A 27,135-nucleotide genomic window follows, 5' to 3' on the forward strand; every position below is an offset into this window, starting at 1 on the left:
ACAAGTCCTCCTTTTCTTTTTCCGTCTGTCTTAGTTATTTACCATGTCAAATACAGTTGACAGGAAGGATTTTTATTTTGTCTGATCCTTAGAGAAGGTAAAGGCTTGTTTCTCAGACTCCTCTGGCAGAACCCTCAATAAAATCCTGGAGATGTCAAAATGTCTGTTGAAATTAATGGAAATAGTTTAATATTTTCACCAGTGAGAAAATAACACCCGCCCATTGTACTCAGCTAGAAAAATACTGAGTCTCACAAATGAATTGTTCCAGTTGAGAAGTGTGCAGAGACTGGGCATTCAGTCAATGCCCCTTAGACTTTGAGGGGGCAGACTTGTTACAAAACTACTAACGTATATTTATCTGATCTCAATAAAGCACCTTATTATATTGTAATTCAGTGTCTCAACCTCAGTGAATGCTTCTAAGGCACCTATCATAGTGGTACAGTCTAGTCCAATGGAAACAAATCACAATAAAAATTGTTTCCCCCCCGATCCCATCCCCAGTGTATAATTTTGCATCTGAACTGGTGGCGCCTAATACAGTGACTCGGGTCACTCCCTTCATATTCTATTCTCTCCATCCCCGAGAGAAAGAGAACGAAACATGGTGACTGTACAGAGACCTGATTGAATTAAAACTGCAGAACAGTCACCATCACCTCATTAGCTTCAGCGGCGATTCCTTGAAAGCAAGAAATCCAGATTTTGTTCTCTCCATCTGCCACTATTATTCTGCAGAAACGGTTGGGTGAGCAATAAGTTTCTTTAATTTGGACAAAATCTGCATGACAGAAATCCACATATAAGAAAACAAATGTCAGGAACCCTTGTGCTTCTGCTACACTGGTTAACTTGGCCGTTACTACACGATACATTTATATACTTCAGCTATGGTGGCTTTTTGATAGTGAGATAGCTATCCTGCAATATTATCTCACTGTAAGATTGCAGTGGAGATGAGGCACTTTTTATTATGTGGTAGTTAGGCAAGGGCCACACGATACACCCTGCCAAGATTATTTTCCATTAAAATACAGTTCCATGTTCCCATTAGGATTTTACAGCCTTAAATCGCTAATGGACCTTAGCTATCCACAGTTAAAAACACACCTATTTTTTAGAAGTGAAGACAAAGTCTTCGAGGCAGGTGTTGGATGTCTCCTATGATATAGAGAATGATGGCAATAATTTGTATTGCTAAGCCAAAGTTTGTTTTTAATCATTCTGACATCAGCACAATGTACTCCGCTGATCTCAGATGAAAATGGATTGTGCCGTTTACCATCAGCTAAAACACTCTATGGATCTAATTAAAATGATATCTTTCTGCTCCACACAGAATGTGCTTGGAAACCTGAAGAGGAGGCAGAAACAAGTCACCAATGAAGGTCTGGCTTGGACCAAGACCGTTGTATTTCTTAAAATATAAGGGCGTGTTACACAGGGAAGAGAAAAATAGCTCCATGAAAACTATCAGTGGTCATTTGGAGGGAAGATGGAATGACTCTGGCAAGTATTTAATGTTCATTATAATGATTATGATAACACTGAGCTGTATGTATGCTGAGCAAAACTTCACTAAATAGCTCTACCAAAGTAATTCCATCCTCATCCATAGTCCCTCTCCTCATTAGATCATACAAGTCTAGAGACTTCCCATTACATCAATTTGTATGGTGATTTTTAGAAGGTTGAGAAAATCCACTAAGAGCTAGAGTGACACCATGAAGCACATTTCACTTCTGTCCAAAATTGCATTTGAACCCATGACTCTGTTTTGCATTAAAACTATAGAGGGGATCCAGTCAAGAATATATTCAACCAACAGAGTGGTATATTATGACTCCATGATGATTAACTGTGAAGGCAGCATTTTGCAGCCTGATCCTATTCTTACTGAAATCTATAGGAGATTTGCTATTCTGAAGTAGGTTTACCTACCAAAATACAGCAGGCCCGTGCATCTCCTTTGGTGAATTAGCAGTAGCATGCTATGAATGGAAAGGAACAAAACTAAGAGTAACAGCACAGTTTGGTTCCTGCCTCCTAAGCTCCTGGCAGTGGTATTTCACAGGAATTATGGGATTGTTTAAACCATCATAATTATCCTGGGTCTCTGTAATCTCTGCAATAATAGCAGTCATGCTGGTAGTAACCAAGTAAGTAAAGATTGCAAACCACTTGCCAGTTCTACACATAACCTTCAATTTCCTCACATCAGAACTTTATAAAACATTCATTTTAGGGGCTGAAATTTTCCATTCGTAAGAGATTTTTTTGTAAAGGTTTGAGTAAAATTCCTTCAGTTGTTTTTGACTTATGGGAATAGAAAAATATACTTTTTTCCTGTGTTAGGAAAATTGAAGATGCTCCTTTGAACAGGGCTATGTCAAAACCACCTGCGGTCAGATCCCGCTGAGGATGTCCGTTGAAGTTTGAATCTTGACTGCTTCTCAGTTAGAACTAGTGTTTTTGCTTGGTTTGAAGCCACATTAAGACTACTTGAAAAATGCATGCTTAGCAGGAGCTAGGGAATGTTGTTAGGTGGGAGGTGAGATCCAGTGTGCCTGTATGCATACCATGGGGAGTGTGTATTGCTCAAATGTAATTAAGAGGTTAGAAACAGACACTGTCTCATTGTTTCTCCATTCCCTCAGGTTGTGTTTTTGGACTGTCTCTTTGTGTGGGTCTCCTAGTCTCATGATCCTTCAGCATGCTATTACTGCCCTTTTTAGACCCAAGTGGCTAGTCAAAGTTTGGGGTCCTGGGGATGTTCCAGTTGGAAGTAGAAATTGATGGAGTCCAGTATTCTCTGTGATGCAATCTTGTTTATTTCCAAGGGATGTATGAAGTCCTGCTTCTCTGAACACAGGAGGAAGCAAGAACAAAAGGAGCAGTTTCTTAGCTTACAACCCCAATGGCTCCTTAGTCAACAGACCAAAAGTTCTCCCTCTGACTGTTTCCAGAGTCACACCCTGCTCACAGGCTACTGCTTGGCTTTCTTGCTTTTTTGCCTCAGTTTCTATGTGTTCTCTTCCCTCCCCTCCATCCACCCCATACCCATCTGGTGACAATACCAGTGGATCCCCTCGCCCACATGGAGCAAGTTTCTTGGCAGACTCTGTTAAACCTTATTTTAGCTGTGGCCTCTTAAGGGCATGTTCGCACATCGGTTTGAATGAGGTTCTACCTCAACCCATTACAAGGTTTCACCCAGCTCAACACTACATCCATGGCAGTTCAGCCATTCGTTCCTACTGGAAGGCTGCTACAGGTGAAGCAGCAATGAATTGCAATACATTTCTCTTTCTCCGTGTCCATTTTTCTTTTCTTTTCTTTCTTTTAATTGCATAGAATTCACTCCAAATAGCCTCGCATTTGCACTGAGCTATGAAAATGCCCAGCATGTACATTTCTAAGTAGGTTAGCTTTACACACTCAGGATGGATCTCAGAGTAGGTGTATGTGTCCTGATCTGGAGCTTTTCTTAGGAACAAAGACAAGTGAAGAGAGAGAGAGTAAATCCACTAAAGCAGGGTTTCTCAAACTGGGGTCCCTGGACCCCTGAGGGTCCACAAGGGTACTCCAGGGAGCCTGTGAGTTATGTCCGGGGCTGCCAGCCCCACTGATCAACTCCTCCCCCTCCCTCCCAGTGCCTCCTGAACGCTGCCGAACAGCTGTTGAGGGAGGGAGGAGCAGGGAGGAGGGCGGACGGAGGAGGGGAAGAGGAGGGGCAGGGGTGGAAAGAGGTGTGGGGTAGGGCCTTGGGGGTAGGGGTAGAGTGAGGGCAGGGCCTGGGGTTGAGTTGGGGGCTTGGGGGTCCGTGAAAATTTTAAAATAAAAATGGAGGTCCTCGGGTTGCTAAAGTTTGAGAACTGCTGCACTAAAGAAAGATTTCATTTCCAAATACAGTGGGTGCTATTCCCATCTTTCCATTTACTGTGTGCAGGAGTTACATTTACTCCCGTATTGGAGTAAATACCAAGAAAGAAAACACAGAAAATACCACGGTGGAGGTAAGTACCAGACTGCAGTAAAGATTTTAATCACATCTGCTGTACTAGTTCCAGTTCAGTGCTCCCCCTGTGTGGTGTAAAGATGCCCTATAACTTTCTGCTCCAGGCTGCCTACAGAAATTTACATAATAACATCACGGACTCTTACCCTCTCCCTGAAGACTATCCAGACTCATTTAGCTGCTGGACTAGCAGCTGCTTAACTTAAGCACGTGAGTACTACCATTGTTTGTAGGATCTGAGGTAGGGTTGTTGGTTGTATTTTTTTAGGTGTACTGTTTCACAAAATAATACACAAAGAAGGACTAGTAACTTTTCATAGACTATTAGCCACCAAAATAAACTTAGAGAGGATGTTTAATTTTTCAATCACTAAACATAATTTTCAGAATTATAATTTTGCTCATGAAAACAAAGATTTCATTATTATTATTTCTAGATCAATAGAACAGCATCTAACACTTAGATATTATAGTGATAGATGCTGTAGAAAACACTGAGGGTAGATAGATGGATGATTAAAAAAAAGGCCGGGAGCCAATTGTCACCTTGCTGGAAGCAGTCACAACTCCATTGACTTCAATGGACTTGCAACTAACTTTAACGAGGCCTCGTTTTGGCCCCCTGGAGTAAAAATGACATCATGTTCAGAAAAATATTCTCCTTCCCCCAACATTTTAGTCATTCATCCTGCATTGCTTGATTTCCTCTATGAAAGGTACGGATGGGCAGATGCGATAAATAACAAGGGCGCAAAGCACACTCACCCCCCGGACAATTTGGGGAGCACTTTAGGAGTTCCATAATTGTACTGGGACCCTTGTTATAATGTCACCACCTGTCTATCAGATCTCACTCAGATAAACTGCCGCTAAAATGACTAAGAACCTCTGGCTGATTATTTTCAAGTGAGAGCTGACACCTTTCAGTAGTAATCAGATCTCTACACCTAACATTCTACTACCTTGCATTGGGAGAACTGACAAATCTTTATGCCAGCTTCGTCTGACCATGGAACTACACAGTCGATTGGAAATTAAATTTTTTTGTTTCCCAAAAAAGGAAATATAGTGTCTGAAAAGGTTGTCAGAAACAGCAGAGAAAGCATTGCACTGGATATAGCTGAAAAGAATGAAATTAGTATGATCACTTGAGAGCTAAGAGGATATCACTTATTCTGGTCAAAAGCTGAATTCACATGGAGATCGTTACAATTCAAACAGCTATTTGACCTGGCTTTTTAAGAACAGAATAAAGTAGCAGGGTGGGATTCCCCATGGAGGCCAGTGATCAGCTGGGGGTGACTTTAGCTTAGCTAACTGCCTTAGAGATAGCAAGGGTTTAAATTGCAATAAGATTTGAATTACCAAGGTCAGTGATCCAACTCAGGAAGTATATTTTTAAAAGAAGACCATGCTTTAAAATGCAATTTAAAAAATTCAGGAACAGACCCTAAATTGGTGTATGCATCATAGCTCCATTGACTTCAAGAGCACAGCAGAAGATCAGCAAATTCCTTTTTTTCAGCATGTAACACAAAAGAATCAGCAGTTAATCTGAAAGCCAGAGAATTTCCCAAAAGACTTCCATAAGGTTAAGAAATCAGTTCTTATTCTTCAGTGTTCTTCCTGTACCAGAATTTCGAAAGGAACCAATAATAAGCATTCCACTGAAATTAAAAACAAGTCTTGCTGATAAAGATAACAACCGCTGAACTCCACACACCCTTATACTCTGATCAGGGAGCGATATGCACTTGGGTACAGGTAGATTGCTAATGCAGAGTAAAACATGCCATCATACAGTACTATTGTCTGTAAAACCTTGTTTTGTTTTTCCTATGTGCTTAAGGTTTGACTGCCTTGGGCAGTTAGGTGAGCTAGAGTTTAAGTATTATTAAAGTTTCATGATATTGCAGTCTGTCAGCAATTGTAATTCCAAGAATGTTGCATTCTCTTTGCCAATAATTCATCTGTTCCTCTTCAGTTTGAATGATTGACTCATGTCTTGTTTTTGTTTGAGTTAGACTGTAACTTCAAGCCAGTGACCTTTGGTCTGATCATGCAGACCCAAAGGAAGTCAATGCCAATTTTATGTGACTATGGTTTTCAGGATCAGACTTTTTTACATCTGTGGTTGCACTCGGTGATCACCACAGAAGGTGTATAATCAATAATATTTGTAACAGTGTTAATGTAAACAAGTACAATTGCTGGCCATTGGCAGTATGTTGTGGGAGGGGCAAATCTATGGTGCTGTTGCTTCTGCCAATGCTCTCACTGTTCCACGAGTCTGAAGACTACTTCAGTCTGCAGGCCCCAACCCAGCACTGTGCAAAATAACTAAACAATAAACATTCACTACAAATTAGCAAAGAAAATGTTTTCATTCTATACCCAGGCAGAACAAGTTGAGTTGAAATTTCCTTTCACTGTTTAAAACTGTTGATGATTAAAGGTATTCACAGTTCCACCTGTGGTAGAGGTGCAGAGTGAACTGCAGAGGCCCGTGCTGGTAAATGAACTATTTAATTTTGGAATCTGACCGCTACAGTAGCGCTAGTGCATTTCGCTAAGATGTAAGAGGACTGGATGGGGGAGCTGAGGATCCTGGAGGGAATAAGACACTATTCTTATAAACACTCATACACTGAATCCTTAGATACTCTTCTGTTGTCCAGCCTCTGAGGGCATTTGAACCCAGCATCAGCCACTTACCCCCTCCTTTAACTGTGATATAGAAATACAATAGCAACTACAAAGTGTACTGTATCAAGGTGGGAATAAAAGGGGATAAAATGCTTATCAAACATATATGTGTGTATGTCTCTTCTCTAAAAAGAAAAGGAGGACTTGTGGCACCTTAGAGACTAACAAATTTATTTGAGCACAAGCTTTTGTGAGAAGTGAGCTGTAGCTCACGAAAGCTTATGCTCAAATAAATTGGTTAGTCTCTAAGGTGCCACAAGTCCTCCTTTTCTTTTTGCGGATACAGACTAACACGGCTGCTACTCTGAAACCTGTCTCTTCTCTGTTTCAGAAATGACAAAGTGTAAAACAGCTACACTGTTAAAACAGTGGCTACCTCCTCAGTATGTCATGCAGCCTAAGTAATATGGTTGCAGCACGTTACTGCGAGTGAAAAATAATAAACCAAATATAAATCCATTTGCCATAATTAACATTCTATATTATTTAAATATTTATCCACAGTGGAACTGTCCCTGGATGGGAGAAAGTGATGCGGTAGCCACTTACCCAGGAGATGGGAGACCTTAGGTCCAGTCCCCCTGTTAATGAGAAGCATCATTACCACCCCTGCTCCAATGACTCTTTCATTATTTATTGACAGTGGAACATCTTCAGCAGAAGAGTCTGAGGGAGCCCCATATTAGAATATTCCAGAGCTCAGTGGTTACAGCACTCCACTGAGAAGTAAGAGACTCCTATTCAAATCCTATCTCTGCCTCTGGCAAAGAGTGGGGAATTGAACCTTGGTCTCCCAGCTCCCAGGTGAGCACTTGAAACAGTGGCACGAAAGTTATAACACCACCACCACACCTCCTTCTCCTCCAGACGCCTGTTAAATGGAATCCAGTCGAGTAGGTGGCCTCTGAGCACACCTACCAGATCAGGCCTTGCACATGCCCTAACTGTATATCTGCCTATCTTCCCCTGGTTTATGAATCGCTCTGAGGTTTAAGTGGGAGATAGGTGGCCAGATGCCTAGAATGAGGCAGCTGTGCACATGCCCAGAAGAAGAAACATAGGCATCTAGGGAATTTTACCCTGAGAAACTTAGGTGCCGAGTGAGTTTAGAAGCCTCAGGGTTCAGTGGAAGTTCTGTGGATCGCAGTAGAGCCAAAATGGGATTTTGATGCTTAGGTCTGGGGTTTAGACATCTAAGTATCTTTGCAGATCTGGGCCCCAGATACGAGAGTGATGAGCACAGTATAAGAACCCACATAGAATAGAATACTGCCTGATCCTGCACCCAGTGAAGTCAATGGCAACGCTTCCATTGACATCACTGGATGCAGGTTAGACCCCCCTACTGTATGTCTGTAGTTCAATTAAACACTTGTTGCTGCCCCATGTCAGCTGACTTGGACTCACAGGGCTCAGGCTAAGGGGTTATTGTGGTGTAGATGTTCAGGTTCAGGCTGGAGACCAAGCTCTGGGACCCTCCCCCATCATGGGGTCCCAGAGCCTGGGCTCCGGCCCAAGCCTGAACATCTACACCGCAATTAAATAGCCCCTTAGCCCGCAAGCCCAAGTCAGCTGACATGGGCCAGCTGCAGGCTTTAACTGCAGAGTAGACGTACCCCTAGAACCCAATCCAATCTGACTGGGATCCGTGGGAATGTTTCTATTGACTTCCATGAGAGTTGAATCAGATCCTTAATGAGCATGTGTGCAGGTAAGAGAGGTTACAATGGCCCACCTAAAATTTTAACCATACCTGTAACGGATTATTCTGCAGCTAAAGTGCACTCAGATTATGAAACTAAATACATTTACATCTAAGAGCTGTCTTCTGAGCTATTTACTTGGACTGTAACCGGGATTTTAAAATAAAATATTTGTGTTAAAGTAGTTTTAAGTAGCAGAATGCCACTAGAGTGAAAGTACTTTTAGTGCTTCAAGAAATCTTTCTTTTTCTTGTCTTTCCTTTGAAGATAACCTCTGCTAATCTCTGAAACAAGTCTACTTTGGGGATTACTAGCGTTAAGGTTTGTGAGCATGCTTAGAAGCTGCACTATTTACCTTCGAGTCAGAATAGTCCACAAGAAAGCTGAAACTGAATACTCAAATAGGAGAAAGAATTTTGATTGCATTTTGTGGAGGTGAGATAAATGAAATCCAAAGTAAATAAAGGGCACTAGCTTTTAATTGTTAATACTCCACATATCAATGGTTAATTCTCTTGTAATCAATGACTAATCCTATCAGTGATGTTAATGCTAACAATGGTTAATTCTCCTGGAAATTGCATACCAAGTAGCTTCTTTATAAGCCTCTCCCTCCAGGTTTTCAGGACATTTGCATGATCAAAGTTGCCCCCTATTAATCTCTGCATTTAGTGAGCATATATTGAATGCCCTTGTTTTATAAAAATGTCCTGAGCGTTCAGAACTCTTCATCCTAGGGAACATGTTACTCAGTTATGGGGACCTGGGGCCTGAGATATGGAAGTTTACTTCTTGTGTTTAATTTGCTTCGAGGCAGTTCGAATACTGGCAGGCAGCTGCACCTTCTCCAGCTCCAGAGGGAGGAGCATGGGATGCAGTTAGGATTTAGCTGTCAATAGCAGAGCTCTCTCATTGGCATGGTTCCTATTCTCCATTCCTGTCATCTCAAACAAAACTAAGTCATGCTGAGGTAAAGAGGAGGGCTCTGGCTAAGCACAGAGAGCTATGGTTTTCATTGTTATCTTCAAAGGAGCCAGTGTCATCACTGCCTTAGGTTTTACCTGCCAATTAAAGTAGGACAGATTTGCTTTGAGGTTTAAGGATGACTAGCAGTACAGTTTTTTCCTGGCACTGCTGGAAAGTGTGGGAAAACATTTGATTCAAAGCCTTTCAAAGTTCATTATTAATAGAATGAAGAAAAAATCACCACCTCCCCAAAACGTGCTTTGTCTCAATTCCCCAAACCTGTATGGTTTGCATCATCATTGTTCCTTACTGCTACACCTGTCAATATTATTAGTCATCCATTACTATGATGCCAACAGAAATGCCGCTTCTGAGAGCTGAGATCCACCAAATCTCATTGTTTTAGCCCCTGAGCCCAGGTGGAAATTCAGTGATTTCCAGTCCCATCAAGTAGCTGGTCTTTCTGAACTTGTCTAAATACTGACCCCAAGTGGAAGACAAAGTTAAAGTAGAATCTCCCTCTGCATGTTTTTCAAATGGACAAGGTGATGAGTTAGTATCTTTTATTTTTTAGTATTATTTTATTTATGAGCTGTAGCTCACGAAAGCTTATGCTCAAATAAATTTGTTAGTCTCTAAGATGCCACAAGTCCTCCTTTTCTTTTTATCTTTTATTAGACCAGCTTCTGCTGGTGAAAGAGATGAGCTTTGGAGCTACACTGAGCTCTTCTTCAGGTCTGGGAAAACAACAAGGAGTCCAGTGGCACCTTAACCACTAACAGATTTATTTGAGCATAAGCTTTCGTGGGTAAAAACTCCACTTCTTCAGATGCAGAAGAAGTGGGGTTTTTACCTACGAAAGCTTATGCTCAAATAAATTGGTTAGTCTTTAAGGTGCCACCAGACTCCTTGTTGTTTTTGTGGATACAGACTAACATGGCTATCCCCTGATACAGGTCTGGGAAAGGTACTGAGAGTGTCACTGCTAAATGCAGAGTGGCACAGATTGTTTAGCATAAGTAGTTAACACATGTTGTAAGAGACTGTTCAAGGTGAAGTAACCCCTTAACACCTCTGCAGTTATAGGGCAAAAGGGGGGGTTAGTGGGTTACAGATTGTTGTAATAAGCCATAAACCCAGTGTCTTTATTAAGACCACAAGTTTTTTACTTTTTCTAAAACCATGATTTTTTTCAAACAGTAATTTCAGCTGGATAGTGAAGAGTTTACATTTATTTTGCACAATAAGTCAAAATCACCCATGGTGCAGCTACACTGGTTTCAGTGAGAGCTACTAGGTGCTCAGCAATTTTAAAAATCAGGACACTTATCTGTGCCTATATAAGTATTTAAGTGCCTTGCTTTAGTCCCCCACTTAAGAAAATCTTGATCTATATTTAGTATTCTATATTAAACATTTCTATCTATTTACATTGGCTTCAGCAATAGTATTGCATTAAAATATGGAGTCTCCAATTAAGAGCTAGAGTGTGCCATGAAGGAACAGTCCTAAATAGAAGAGTGGTGCAGGTGTGCACCCTCCCAGCAAGAGTTTGGCGAGGCAACGCTAATATCTCCTAGAATTCCTGGGGAGCAGAGCTATTGAGCTATCCTTTAAGAAGTGGATGCACTGGCCAACTCTGCTAGTCAGTGCAGAGGCAGAGGGGCATCTGGCTCTGCCTTGAGCAGCTTTTGAGCTCAGAGGGCTTCAAACTGTGGTTAGCTCTTGGGGATTCAAAAGATTCGACTGTGGCCAGCCCCATAGGTGGACATGCAAGGGCTCTTCACATCTTCCCCCTTTGCACACCCATGCAAAAGTTGACTAGGATTGGACCCAGCTGGTTAGCTTAATGTATATACAATGGTTTGAAAGTGTAAAGCACTGTATACATCTTAATTCTGATCAAATCTTGCTCTTTTATACCCTTTATTGTAGGCAAACACCCCCTTCCTGCCCAATAGAAAGAAATGCCATATTGCCCTCTAGAACAAAGCCTTCCATGCATGATTTAAAATCTCCACTGAGTTCTATGAAAATTCATGTTGGGATATTTTTAACCTGGTAACCTTTGAGTCACTGCAGTAACTTTGCTTTGAAATCTTTAAACGAAAGGAAATAGGTTGGTATTTCATTCCCTTCTGAGCTCAATAGTCTGTTTAGAAAATGAGTTCCAGTAAGGAATAGCCTCCTGGTGTTTGGTATTTTTGCCATATTTTATTGTTATTTTATAATGATTATTTGATTTGTGTTGCAGTGGCACCTAGAGACCCAAAACAAGGCTGGGGTTCCATTGTGTTAAGCACTGTACTCACACATAGCAAAGAGATGTTCCCTGCTCCAAATTAGATTAAATATAATCTAAGTAATGCTACAAGAAATAATATAAAATATCCTGCTACAGCTAATGATGGAAAATCAGTACCTACTATGTTTTGTGAAATACACGTTAAAAAAAGCCTACACTACACACTGTGCTCTTTCTGTTTGCACTCTGGTGCACTGTTTTGTACCAAGTCATGTTCTCAGGTTATAAACTCTCTGGGGCTGAGGCATTGTTAGCTATGGACCTTGACTCGCCTTTTGCACAGAGCCACTTATATTGCTATATATTAAAAATGTTATCAAACTGTTGCAATCCTTTAAGAAAGAAATAATTTTAACACTTGTTACTTATCTAGCACTTTGTGTGTTCAAAATGCTTCACAACACTAGCTAAGGATTGACAAATTAATCCTTACAACACTCATGTGGTGATGGTGCTGTATGGTAGGTAGAAATGATCACCCATATTTAAAACAGGGAAAATGAGTCAGAGAGGTTTCCATACAGTAAAGTGTATATATACGAAAGGCGAATTGGTGGCTTTATATTGCCCTGTGTTATGTGCTTTGCATCACCTTGTATTGTGGAAAATTAACTTTATTTGTGAAAATACAGCTGATTTTCTTAAAAGCAGGATCAGGCCTAAAGTGTTCGGAAAACACCAGCAGAGATGTAGTGCCATAATATTACTGCTGTTATTAAATAAGCAAACAAACAGACAACAACACTTTATCCTTCTCCCTCATCCTTGATTTGTTGCCTGGCTAGATTGGAGACCTTCAGGGCAGGGACCATGCTTTCCTTTATGTGTGGATGTTACCACAAGGCAGACAAATAAGAATTGATGGTACTTGAAGGTTTTACAAAGAGAACATTGTAGCTTGGCTCTGGAGTTAATATCAGAGATGTCTTTATGATTATCTCTATAGTAACTTACAGTGGGTGCCATTAAAACCCGATATTTACCACTTTGCAGAGTATCTTGTATTGTAATTCCAGGAAGAAACTAGTTACTGCAGATAGCTGGAATGATTATTCTTGACTTTTTAATGGAATCTCCTGTCTAAAATGACTATTCTCAGTACTGTAAATCTGTTATTTATGTCATCATCAGTACTAGCCAGAAAGTTTGATGATAGCAACAATGACAAAAAGCTGTAAGCTAAAATACTGGGTGTCCTAGCATAGGTGGACTTGTTAAGGAGAGCAAATCCCTGAAACTTCTTTGTTGGAGGTCTAGATTGTTTTTGAAAAATGAAATAAAAATTCTGGGTCCGAAAAGCTAACTCAGGCCCCTTAAATTTAGTCAAGCCAAACCAATAAATCAGTATTCCTAAAGGCAAAAACTTTCCCAGCAGCAAATCAGACTCCTTGCTCAATATACTTTAAACTTTCTGGATTTAAAAAAGGATCATCTAAAACCTGTGAAAGATAAGTGGCTGAGAAGAGTATAATAATCACTTCTGGGGCCCCTATTGGACTACAGTATTTATCAGATTGAAAGGACTGAGATCAGGATTGCCAAGAGATTGCCTGGCTACTACTCCACATGTTTTTGGTTTTTTTTTTGTTCATTTTGCAGGATCCACAGGGTCTATTAGGGCCCCTGAACTTGCAGTAGGAGCCACATCCACCCCTCTCTCCGTGGCCCTGTTTGAGCTAATATTCTGGTTTGGAACGAGTATAAATAAATCAGTGCCTCATCCTTCAACCATTTTCATTGTACATTGTTACAAAGAATCATAAGAACATAAGAATGGCCGTAGTGGATCAGAGTAAAGGTCCATCTAGCCCAGTATCCTGTCTTCCGACAGGGGCCAGTGCCAGGTGCCCCAGGGGGAATTAACAGAACAGGTAATCATCAAGTGATCCATTCCCTGTTGCTCATTTCCAGCTTCTGGCAAACAGAAGTTGGGGACACCATCTCTGCCCATCCTGGCTAATAGCCATTGATAGACCTATCCTCCATGAATTTATCTAGTTCTTTTTTTAACCCTGTTATAGTTTTGGCCTTCACAACATCCTCCGGCAAAGAGTTCCACAGGTGGATTGTGCGCTGTGTGAAGAAATACTTCCTTTTGTTTGTTTTAAACCTAATTTCATTTGGTGACCCCTAGTTCTTGTGTTATGAGAAGGAGTAAATAACTCTTCCTTGTTTACTTTCTCCACACCAGTCATGATTTTATAGACCTCAATCATTAGCGCCCCCTCCCTCTTAGTAAAAACAAAACTACCACTATGCACACTGACCTCTCCACATGTCAAGCCCTGGACAAATTCAGCACAATCCATCATTGTCTTTCAGTTTCTTCTAAATCTAACCTACACATTTTCATATGGGTGATGTGGTTTTTTTACCATGATTTTTTAAAAAAATCAAAGCTCATGTTCATTAGATAAATGGAAGTCCTTAGCAGTATTTACATTCCTTTTCAGAATTATGAAAAATGGTGTGGATACTGTAGCATTTGAAAGTTTAGTCAACAGCTATTTGATACCATTCCTTTAGCAAGAGGCCAGAAGCAGAAAGTGGGTAATTGTTCCTGCTGGCATTTCGTTTGACGACTGAAGTTGTGTTTACTAGCTCTGTCATTCTTCCTTATGTACTAATTTCCAGAAAAAATAACTGCTATAACTATTTGGAAATACATTACAGGCTAATTTTTTTAAATCTGGAAGGTAACTTGCATCTGCAAAAAATGTGCATATATGCACATGTGTGTGAACTAATCAGATACTGGCAAATACCAATCTGCGTCTACTTTTGCAATATTTGTGTACATACGATTTTAATGCATCCATATTTTGAATGTGGAAGTCAGTTCCAGTCTTTGAGAATATGTTGGTTCAGAGCTCATTTTTTCAACCCTTACCATGCTAAGTAGCCCTTACTCACATGAATATTCTCATTGAGAAGCATTAAGTAGTCCCATTGAAAGCCAATGTGAATAAGGGTTGCAGAATAGGGACTGTAGAGAGTTATAGTCTAGAGAAGTAGGCATGACTGGATTGGAATCCAGGAGGGCTAGAAGGTAGCAATTCTTATATTATAACTCTGGTTGCACTACTGACTTGCTATGGGGCCTCAAGCAAGTCCTATATCCACTCTCTGTCAGTTTCCCATTACATAAAATTGGGATGATGATATTTTCCTACCTCACGGATCTTCCTGAATTTTGATTAGAGTTTGCATTTGGGTGGTATTTGTTCTACAACAGTTTGAAAATATAAAAAACTATGCAGCATAAGTAAGACAAATAAAACACCACATATACATATTAATATTGTAAATTAAATCGTTTATCAGTCTTCTGGAATTTAATAATAATAGAGTGTATCACTGATCCCTCAAAATGGTACAGTGAACCTAAATAGGTTCAAGGGCCACATTCTTTCCTACACCAACATCTGGTCAGAATGCGGAGGGAAAGGGAAAGGGCCTCAGAGAGCTGATTATGGCCCTCTGATTCTCAAGCCAGGCCTGTGCAAACCACAGTCTCAATGTGCATTAGAGCAACTTCTAGACTCTTACATGTTGGTTTTGGTCCCAGAGGGCCCTACAATGAGGCGGTTGGTATCGAGGCCAGCTCCACCAGCTTCACACCAGCAAAGAGCTTCCTCTTGCTAAGGGAATTCTCAGCTGTCTCAGTTGGTGAGACAGAGGAAGAAAATCTGGCCCAGTATGTGTCATTTGGTAATCTCCAAAGAGGGTTCCCTGGGAAGCCTAACCTAAACCTTTGAGAGAAAAAGTAAGGGAAAAGTATGGACAAAGAGAACAAAATCTTCCCAAAATCTCCCAGCTGCCAAATTTGAAATCTCACCTAACAAAAGAAAATAATGTTCATGAACTGGGAATTCCTAAAGCAGAATTAAAAAATGGCATGAAATTTTAGTAGCCCAGGCATGAAATCTACTCATCTCCCCATGATAATCTAAAAATGAATGTTAGTGGAATGAACTGTCAAAAATGACACATCCTAGGAGGATGGGGGGGAAGGAATTTTGCAAGATTGTCCTAAAATAAATAAACATTGGACAATATTGTCCACAGCAGCAAGAAGGGAGATGCTGTCGTGTTATACCAGGGCTGTTCAGAATGATCTATACTGACCATTTCATACTGCATCTAATGCTTTTGTTGCTAGGACTGTGAATTTCATTAGCAGTTCTGAGACAGCATGGTTTCCCTCAGTCCATTGAATAATGCATCTATGAATAATATTAAAAAGTGACTCTCATTTTCATATTGATTTCGCAGCTTTGTTTAGATATTCTGGCATATGCCATGATTCAGTCAGTCTTGTGGATCTGAAAGAATTGCACACCCAGAAAGAAACTGGAGCCTTGATTGAGTGATTCATAGATTACAAGGCCAGAAGGGACCATTGAGATCATCTAGTCCAGAGGACCTCGAACTGTGGTCCGCAGACTACTGCGAGCTACGTTCAGGTGGTCCATGGATAGTTCCCTCTAAGGTGTGTGCCTGGGCGGTTGGACACGAGAGAATGAAGGGCCATCCACCTAATTAGTGGAGCCGTGCAGGTGTGGCTCTACTAATTAGGTGTCTGGACCTTGGAGAAGATGCACATGTAAGGTGAGGTGGTGGCCTTGGGGGGAATAGGCAGTAGGTGGGAGGGAGAAGTCGGGTGAGAAGACGGGGTGGAGGGAATTTGGGATGTGCAGGGCTGCGGCGGCCAGAGAAAGAGCCGACTTTCCCCAGTTCCAGGGCTGCAGCTGCCAGGGAGAGATGGGCCCTCCTTCCCAGCCTCAGCTCTGTGGCTGCTGTGGCAGGGGAGAGACCCTCCTCCTTCCCAGCCCCAGCTCTGGGGCTGCTGCAGTGGAGGAGAGAGGGACAGACCCCGCTCCTTCCCAGCTCCAGCTTGGGAGCTGCCGCGGTGGAGGAGAGAAGGCACATCCATCACATTAGAAAGGTAAGACTACTGATAAAATACAAGTTGTGTGCTTTTATTTGTAGAACAAAAAATAGTTGTTTATTATTAAGGGTTTTTTTATATATAGCTCATTTATCCAAAGTGCTTTACAATAGTTCGCTAACAGTACAAACAACATTTGGAAAGATCATTAAGTGGTCCGCTGAGACCCTTGGCAATTTTCAAGTGGTCCATCCGTGAAGAAACCAGTTTGAGAACCCTTGATCTCGTCTGACCTTCTGTATAACACAGGTTATAGAACTTCCCTGAACAAATGCATAGAATGTATCTTTTAAAGAAACCTCCAGTCTTGATTTTAAAATTTCCAGTAATGGAAAATCCACCATGATCCTTGGTAAATTGTTCCAATGACTGATTACCCTAACTGCTAAAAATATATGCCAAATTTCCAGTCTGAATTTGTCTAGCTTCAACTTCCAGCTATTGGATTGTGTTATATCTTTCTCTATGAGACTGAAGAGCCCATTATCAAATATTTGTTCCCCATGTAAGTAGTTGGATGAAATCAAGTCACCCCTTAACCTTCTCTTTGTTAAGATTAATGGATTGAACTCCTTGAGTCTATCACTACAAGACATGTTTTCTAATTCTTTAATCATTCCCGTGGCTCTTCTCTGGACCCTCTCCAAGTATCAACATCCTTCTTGAATTCTGGACACCAGTATTCCAGCAGCAGTTGCACTAGTGCCAAAGACAGAGGTAAAATAACCTCTCTGCTCCTACTCGAGATCACCCTGTTTATGTATCCAAGGATTTCATTAGTCCTTTTGGCCACAGCATCATACTGGGAGCTCATATTCAGCTGATTATCTGCCATGACCCCCAAATCTTTTTCAGAGTCACTGCTTCTCAGGATAAAGTCCCCCATCCTGTAGGTATGGTCTGCATTCTTTGTTCCTAGATATATACATTTACATATAGCTGTATTTAAAAATACATATTGTTTGCTTGTGCTCAGTTTACCAAGTAATCCAGCTCACTCTGTATCAGTGACCTGTCCTCTACATTGTCTACCACTTCCCCGATTTTTGTGTCTGATTTTATGTTTTCTTCCACGTCATTGATAACAATGTTAAATAGAATAGGATCAAGAACGAATCCCTGCAGGGTACCTGTCGAAACACCACCCGCTCAGTGATGATTTCCCATTTACAATAATATTTTGATACCTATCAGTTAGCCAGCTTTTAGTCCATTTAATGCTTGCCATTTAATGTCCACTTAATGTTAATTTTATATCATTCTAGTTTTTTTATCAAACTGTCATGCAGTACCAAGTCATACATCTTACAGAAGTCTAAGTATATTCGAGCAAGCTATTATCTTCACCAACCAAACTTGTAATCTCATTTAAAAAAAATCAGGTTAGTTTGATAGGATCTATTTTACATAAACCGATGTTGACTGGCATTAATTATATTACCCACCTTTAATTCTTTAATAATCGAGTCCTGTATCAGCACTCCATTATCTTGCCTGGGATCAGTGTCAAACTGACAAGCTTTTAATTACCTGAACAATAATATTTTGCATAGCACTTTGCACCCTATGGATCTCAAAGTATGTGTGAATCAGACAGAGATTCACTGCCATACATCCCCTGTTCTACCATCTAGCATTGTTCTGTCATCAATATTCTGCATGCATCTAGCCTCTGCTTTTGTACTGAACATCGCTGCTCCCTTCTCTGCATATAGCTGCAGTAGAGCACAATCATGTGAGGGAGACTTGTCAGCTTTTAAAGCGGCACATATATGGAAAAGAAAATTCTCACTCTGCACTTGGTTCTTAATAGCATGAAGATTATAGCTCTTGGGGGCTTGATTCTGACCGGCCACTGGCTCAATACTGGTGTAATGCCATTGAAGTCATTCCTTCCAGATTTACAGCAAGGTGAGATCAGAATAAGGGTCCTTTGTGTGTAACAGTATTGCAGGCTGTCACGAGTGCTCCATCTGTCCAGCAGAGCGATAATCACTTCAGGACTAAATTCTTCCATCAGTTCCATAGCCGAGATCTCACCTCAGCTTAATCTAATCTCACCTCACCTAATATCTTATCTGAGCTGCAATGCATCAAAGTGGAATCTTTTCATTTTCTAGTGTCTTTCATCAGATCAGCATCTTTGGGACTGAGATCTTTACAAAGAGGGGCAATTGGACCAATAGGGGGCATTGTTAATATAAAGCACCATGATGTCTGGTTCCAACCTTGTCTTAAGTGACAGCCATTTTCAGTAAGAAAAAGTAGTATCCCACTCTTTGGTGGAATAACTAATTGCACAGCCTCTGATGTTCCTGTTACTACACTTACTGACATTAACTAATTTCTATTCAGCACCCATGCGTCTGTACAAAAGTTACAGTGGGTTTGTATTAAAGTATTAAATTGTAGGAGGTTGAAAAGACAAGCATGGTAGGAATCAATACTTTTTAAGGGATCTCAACTCAATAGATCATCATTGTCAGAGGAATTCCTCACCACATATGGGTTCAGGCAAGTCTTCAAGGGCCTCTTTGCTATCCTGTTACCAACACGGCTACAACAACACTGCCTACAACAGTTTGCAGGTAACTGTCTTCAAGCGTGGCTTCTCTGATTCGTAGGAACACATCCTGTGTACATATGAAGATGTCATATATGAAAATGTTACAGTTTGAATAGACAAGGTGGGTGAGGTAATATCTTTGATTGGACCAACTTCTGTTGGTGAGAGAGAGAAGCTTTCAAACTTACACAGAGCTCTTCTTCAGATCTGTGTAAGCTCGAAAGCTTGTCTCTCTCACCAACAGAAGCTGGTCCACTAAAAGATATGACCTCCCCCCACATGGTCTCTCTAATATCCTGGGACCAACACAGCTACAACAACTCTGCATATAACAGTTTGCAGATGAGCACTGTAAATATTTGAGCATTCCCACTAGTGCTACTCAATGCCATAGCTATAGATTGCAAACCTGCCCCCTGCTCAGACAGGTATTCATAGAATCTAAAATTAGTGCAATTTCTTTTCAGTTAAATTTTGTTTGCTAAGGACACACAGGGTGCTGTACTGTAAGTAACAATAGAGATTAATTTATACTATATCTCTGCCATCAGAATACAGGTGTAGCTATTTAGGAGAGCTATAAAGAAATGAAGAGGGGAATTTTGGTTTATTATTGTTCTCAGATGGTGTGTTCCTATATTTGAGAATGGGCACATGGTAAGTTTTTTAGAACCAGAACACTCTTTAATGTGAGCAAGCCAGATATGAACTAGCCAGTCTCATTTTTTATCAGATAATGTATCCTCTGAGTGAGTGAGTGAGTGAGTGAGTGAATGTCTGTATCAGACTAGCTGTTTATTCTTTAAAAAAATACTAGCCTTGTTGAAATTGTTTGAATGTCTGGCTTTAATTTGGGAGAAAACTATTTTAAATGCACTGCTATCCCTTCTTCCTGTTCCTAAATATCTAGGATCAGCTTGACTGAGGGTAGGAAAGGTATTGCATAGTAGGTATTTCTGTTTGGTGATGGTCACTGAAAAAGTCGTTTGGACAATGTGGTCCACCAACTAAAATGAAGTTGTAAAAATACATCTGTGAGTGTACAGTATTCCAGTGTTCACATCATACTCAAGGGAGATTGATGAAGGTCTAAATTATGGACGGTTTTCTCAGGCAGAACTCTAAACTGAAACAAATCCTGCTGTTCTTCTTCAGACAAAACTCTGTAAAAACAATGGGACTTTTGTCTTTCTTAGGACTGAGTAAAAAACTGAGGAAGGGTTTCAGGATTTGGTCCATTGTCTTCAGTAGGAGCTTTACCTGAGTGAAGGGTGGATACAGTTCAAAAAGCAATTGAGATCTTTCTGGATAATGGAAGATTTCCAGAAAGAAATTCACACCAATTTGATATGTACCAACATAATGGGATGGCAATAAGACAAACAATAACAATAATAGCAAAAATTAATCATGATTAATCATGCTGTTAAACAATAATGGAATACAATTTATTTAAATATTTTTGGATTTTTCTACATTTTCAAATATATTAATTTCAATTACAACTCAGAATACAAAGTGTACAGTGCTCACTTTATATATATTTTTTATTACAAATATTTGCACTGTAAAAGAAAAAAAACCAAAGAAATAGTATTTTTCAAATTCACCTAATACGAGTACTGTAGTGCAATATCTTTATCATGAAAGTTTAACTTATAAATGTAGAATTATGTACAAAAAACCCCTGCATTCAAAAATAAAACAATGTAAAACTTTAGCGCCTACAAGTCCAATCGGTCCTACTTCTTGTTCAATCAATCACTCAGACAAACAAGTTTGTTTACATTTGCAGAAGATAATACTGCCTGCTTCTTGTTTACAATGTCACCTGAAAGTGAGAACAGGCGTTTGAATGGCACTATTGTAGTCAGCATCACAAGATATTTACAAGCCAGATGCCCTAAAGATTCATATGTCCCTTGATGCTTCAACCACCATTCCAGAGGACATGCGTCCATGCTGATGACGAGTTCTGCTCGATAATGGTCCAAAGCAGTGCGGACTGACGCATGTTCATTTTCATCATCTGAGTCAGATGCCACCAGCAGAAGGTTGATTTTCTTTTTTGGGTTCTATAGTTTCCACATCGGAGTGTTGCTCTTTTAAGACTTCTGAAAGCATGCTCCACACCTCATCCCTCTCAGATTTTGGAAGGCACTTCAGATTCTTGGGTCCAGTGCTGTAGCTATCTTTAGAAATTTCACATTGGTATCTTCTTTGTGTTTTGTCAAATCTGCAGTGAAAGTGTTCTTAAAACGAACAACATGTGTTGGGTCATCATCCGAAACTGCTATAACATGAAATACATGGCAGAATGCAGGTAAAATAGAGCAGGAGACATACAATTCTCCCCCAAGGAGTTCAGTCACAAATTTAATTAACACATTCTTTTTTTAATGAGCATCATCAGCATGGAAGCATGTCTTCTGGAACGATGGCCAAAGCATGAAGAGGCATATGAATCTTTAGCGCATCTGGCACGTAAATATCTTGCAACGCCGGCTACAACAGTACCATGCAAACGCCTGTTTTCACTTTCAGGTGACATTGTAATTAAGAAGTGGGCAGCATTATCTCCCATAACTGTAAACAAACATTTTTCTCCTTGCGATTGGCTGAACAAGAAGTAGAACTGAGTGGACTTGTAGGCTCTAAAGTTTTACGTTGTTTTGTTTTTGAGTGCAGTTATGTAACAACAAAAAACTACATTTGTAAGTTGCACTTTCATGATAAAGAGATTGCACTACAGTACTTGTATGAGGTGAATTGAAAAATACGATTTCTTTTATTACTTTTACAGTGCAAATATTTGTAATAAAAATAATGTAAAGTGAGCACTGTACACTTTGTATTCTGTGTTGTAAATGAAATCAATATATTTGAAAATGTAGAAAAACATCCAAAATATTTAATAAATTTCAATTGGTATTCTATTATTTAACAGTGCAATTAATGTTTTTAATTGTGATTAATTTTTTTGAGTTAATCGCATGAGTTAACTGTGATTAATCGACAGCCCTACTAATAACGCCATTTGATTTACCAAATCTTAGAAGCTCTGCGGGCACAGCTGTGGAGCTTGTAACCGCTGTAGTCAGAATTATCATCACCATTTGTATTCCAAAGACGCTCACAACGTGTTCAACACCACACGCACAAAGGAAGACAGTCCCTGCCTGAAATAGTTTAAAATTTAGAAAAGTTTACAATCTAAGAATAGCTCAGTTGCAAGGAATTTATGACTTCCCCTGGTGAAGCCCATGGAGCTCATAGACTGTGAAAGCCAAATAGTTCAGATATTGATTTCTTTCTTTTTCTTTTCTTTAAAAAGGGGGTGAAATAAATGTAAACAAGAAGCATTAAGATTAAAAAATGAAGCTCTCCAACATCAAGGAAATCCCAAAAGTTAAAAGTGACTTCCACAACTATAATGGTCACATTTAGCTGTCTTTTTCCTCTGTTACATGTTGATTTATCAGTATCTACCAAAAACACAGAGGTTATCAATATACTTAAATTAACATTGTGAGAGCAACTTTAACATTTGGAATCTCTTTTTAGCGCTTGATTTCTCAACCTTAATTTGTCATTAACTCTGCTGCTTTGCCTTTCATCATACTTACATTAGGAAATGACTTGATGCTGTAATTATGAATACTGGTTTGATAAAGGACCTCAGTTACTACACTCCAATGTATGTTCTCCATTTGCATTTCAATAACAGGGCCCTCTGTGTTTGGATTCTGTCCTGCAGGTTTTGGATGATGTGAATTAAAAAAAAGAAATAGGTGAGCCAGGCTACCTCCTTGTTGCCAAATTCTGAACTCCTCAGCAGTTTAGGAGGAGCTGGATTAGATTAACAAAAGTTATTCTTTGCGGTGAGATTCGGCATACACAATTAGAATTAAAATGATTCCACATCAAGACATTGGAGGAAAAACATAGTGAAGACAAAGCCATCACAAGTAAAAATATTTAAGATGGAAATATCAGCTACAGCTTTAATTAAAGGTGTACAATACTGCATGGTGAGAGGCTGAGCCAAAGGATCAGGTCCTAATACAGCATGGCCTGTTTTACAGGAGTGCCATTGCACTTGTAACACCGACACACCCTGGTCGTCGGTGGGAGGGATTGAACTTGGGACCTCAGTGCATGAGCCTCTACAGCATGAGCTAAAAGCCATAAGGCTCTTAGCCCTGGTCTACACTAGGACTTTAGGTTGAATTTAGCAGCGTTAAATTGATGTAAACCTGCACCCATCCACACGATGAAGCCCTTTTTTTCGACTTAAAGGGCTCTTAAAATTGATTTCCTTACTCCACCCCTGACAAGTGGATTAGCGCTTAAATCGGCCTTGCCGGGTCGAATTTGGGGTACTGTGGACACAATTCGACGGTATTGGCCTCCGGGAGCTATCCCAGAGTGCTCCATTGTGACCGCTCTGGACAGCACTCTCAACTCAGATGCACTGGCCAGGTAGACAGGAAAAGAACCGCGAACTTTTGAATCTCATTTCCTGTTTGGCCAGCATGGCAAGCTGCAGGTGACCATGCAGAGCTCATCAGCAGAGGTGACCAGGCAGAGCTCATCAGCAGAGGGAACGGGGGCCTGACGATATGTACCCAGAACCACCCGCGACAATGTTTTAGCCCCATCCGGCGTTGGGATCTCAACCCAGAATTCCAATGGGCAGCGGAGACTGCGGGAACTGTGGGATAGCTACCCACAGTGCAACACTCCGGAAGTCGACGCTTTCCTCAGTACTGTGGAAGCACTCCGCCGAGTTAATGCACTTAATGCACTTAGAGCATTTTCTGTGGGGACACACACACTCGAATATATAAAAACGATTTCTAAAAAACCGACTTCTATAAATTTGACCTAATTTCGTAGTGTAGACATACCCTTAGCTAATGCTGTAGAGCAGACTCATTAATTCTCCCTAAGTGGTCTTGGTGCCACAAGATGGGACAGAGCACCACACCCAGGAGGTGTGTGGGTTACACACTCACCAAAAAGTTGGTGCTAACAGTGAGTGGAGCATTGTCTTTCACCTTTTAGTTTTAATTTTTTCCCCCTGTTATATTTGAGGAGCCTTTTTATCAACAGTGTTTTTCCACAGTGTTTTGCTGTGATGCCTTATGCACAGGGCTTAACTGTTGGCGTTTGAAGTTTCTGTGCATTGTTCTTTGCTGAACAGGAGATATGGGCCACTGGCATGCGACACATTTTCTTTGAAAGGAGACAAGATTTGCTAATGCAATATGTCTCTACATTGTACATAAGCGTCTGTATAAGGGTGAGAGCACAGACATGTTCACACAGAAAGAGTCCCCTTGACTCAGAGATGAGCCTGCACTACAAAGTTCAGATTGAGATTCCAATCTAGATCTCAAGATTTCCATAGTTCATGGATGTTCAGATCTGGGATTTTGATTTGGCTTATTATAGGGCTAGCTGTGAGGTTTGAACTGGGATCTAGATCTGGATTAGCACTTCCACAAAGTTCAAAAGTGTCCAGAACCAGGGTTTTGATTTGGGCCCATCTTTTCCTTTTTCCTCAATGTCAACCTCATATTGAAGCTGTTATTGTATCTGACAGCCCATCATTTGATCCCATGCACAGAAACACATATATTTATTTTCTTCCTCTCTCAAAGAATTAGCCCCTTCTTATAACAAAAAGCGTGAAGCATGGCTGTATTTGATAGCTCACTTTTGTGGACAATTCTGTTGCTCCTGCAGAATGCCAAGCTGTTTACTTTTATCACTATTTTAGTAACTAAGGAGCTACTTAAACTGCAAAATTTGACCAAATCATCAATGATCAGATTTTCTGGGCACAAAAATATTTTGCTTGTATATTGCTCCTCCACCCACATATGCTCTCAAAGTATTTTAAAATCTTGGTGCAGCAGCCTTATTTCTCAGCTGAAATGCAGCTATCTGGAGGTGGAATAAGGCATGCCTTTGGCACCAGCACACTGCACAAAAAATTTGGGATGGAAAATAGCCAACTTTTATTGGCTATAGAACTGAAGTCACAGAAGGAACTGCCCAAAATGAATTTCTCATGATTATGAGGCCAGGTAATTGAATGGCACATCCTCACCTACCGTTATATAGATGCATTAATGAAAATACCAATGGTCACCAGTAAAAAGTCAACATTCACTCGCAGTTACCAGGCAGTGATATATGAAATACTGGAATAGCCCCTTTCAGGGAATAGGAAATTCATTGGAATAGGAAATAACATTTTATGGTAACTATTGGTGTTGGCTGACTTTTTAATGGTGACAATTTCTAACAGATTTTTGTAATACCAGAAAACTGACATATTAAACAATGTGCATCAGATTTTGCTTTCACTTACACGATCATCAATGGGAGTTGCACCTGAGCAGGATAGAAATGGGTCTTGAATATTTAAATGCCTACGCATGCAATTTATGGCAATAAAATATGTCATTTACATTTAAAAGATAAAAAAAGACATAGGAACATACAAATATAGAATTCTACAGGGAGCACAAGTGACTAACACAAATGTTAGATGCACAAAAAAAAATCATACCTCCATCATAGTAACTATTAAACAATTCACTTATGAGGCTCCAATTGTGTGCACTGGGGGCCTGTTCCTGCTCCCATGGACTTACATGTGAGTACAGGTAGGCCATGAGTGCACCAGTTTAAAGTGGTTTCGTATTTCTGAATGAGGCAGGGACGCTGTCATTTCCTCCTGATTTGGTTTTATTAATGCAATAGCATGTGATTGCTTTGGATAAGCACAGACTTAATCTATTTGCAGAATGGGCCAGTGTTCTATTGGATATATTTCTATCCTGGAACAATAATAATAGTCTCTGCACTGTTCCCTTGGTTGATCTAATTTTATAATGAGATACAGAGCAATGGGAGGTCTGAATGACAGCAGGACATTGCTGCCTGCCTATTAACTTTGAGGTCAATTACAAATGGTACAACCTAATGTTAAAAGGATCAAGGCTATTTTTTCATTCTGGTGCTAAAGTAAATGCATCCACAGCCGCTCTTTGCTTCACTGTTGTTGTGGGTACCAAAGACTGATGTATTTCTAGGCACTGGCTTCAACACCGAGTATTTTTGTCTGCTTCAGCATGAAGTCTGTTTATTTCCCCATTTTGGTATTCTGTGTGGCTTTTTGGTTTTAGCTAACTGAAGTTCAGTACACATTTTTGTTTTATTGCCTCCTAGCCCTGGTAATGCTTAGTGTTCACCTACAAAACCTTTCACAGGCTCACGGAGGGGACCTCTAGTGGACATCAAGGGTATTCCTTGCAGTAACGATGTAGCTAATAATAATGCTTATATTCAAAGTAAGGAGGCATTATCCCTCTTTTAGATAACAAACTAAGGCAGAGAGGTTTAATGATTTGCTCAAGGCCAAACTGGAAGTCAGTGACAGGTCCAGGATTAGAATTCAGGCCTTCTGGATTCCCATCTCTTCATTCATTCCTCTGGATCATAATATTTTTAAGTGATTAATTTGATAATTATTCCGGAACAGCCATGTAATTAAATATTCATGGTAAATAGGCCCAATGGCCTGTGATGGGATATTAGATGGGGTGGGATCTGAGTTACCCAGGAAAGAATTTTCTGTAGTATCTGGCTGATGAATCTTGCCCATATGCTCAGGGTTTAGCTGATCGCCATATTTGGAGTTGGGAAGGAATTTTCCTCCAGGGCAGATTGGAAGAGGCCCTGGAGGTTTTTCACCTTCCTCTGTAGCATGGGGCACGGGTCACTTGCTGGAGGATTTTCTGCTCCTTGAAGTCTTTAAACTATGATTTGAGGACTTCAATAGCACAGATATAGGTGTGAGGTTTTTTGCAGGAGTTGTGGATGAAATTCTGTGGCCTGTTT

General features: G+C 40.3%; 1 long non-coding RNA gene across 1 annotated transcript in view; it reads left to right on the forward strand.

The window, feature by feature from the left end:
• Positions 1 to 1,485: 1,485 nt before the first annotated feature.
• The window catches only part of LOC141988146 (uncharacterized), a 45,967-nt gene continuing 20,317 nt past the window's right edge, over positions 1,486 to 27,135 (forward strand). The window contains exon 1 of the long non-coding RNA XR_012639673.1: positions 1,486 to 1,512. This is a non-coding gene — a long non-coding RNA (uncharacterized LOC141988146). The remainder of the gene's footprint in view (positions 1,513 to 27,135) is intronic.

The sequence above is a fragment of the Natator depressus genome, chromosome 5 (assembly GCF_965152275.1).
Source record: "Natator depressus isolate rNatDep1 chromosome 5, rNatDep2.hap1, whole genome shotgun sequence".
Lineage (NCBI taxonomy): Eukaryota > Metazoa > Chordata > Testudines > Cheloniidae > Natator > Natator depressus.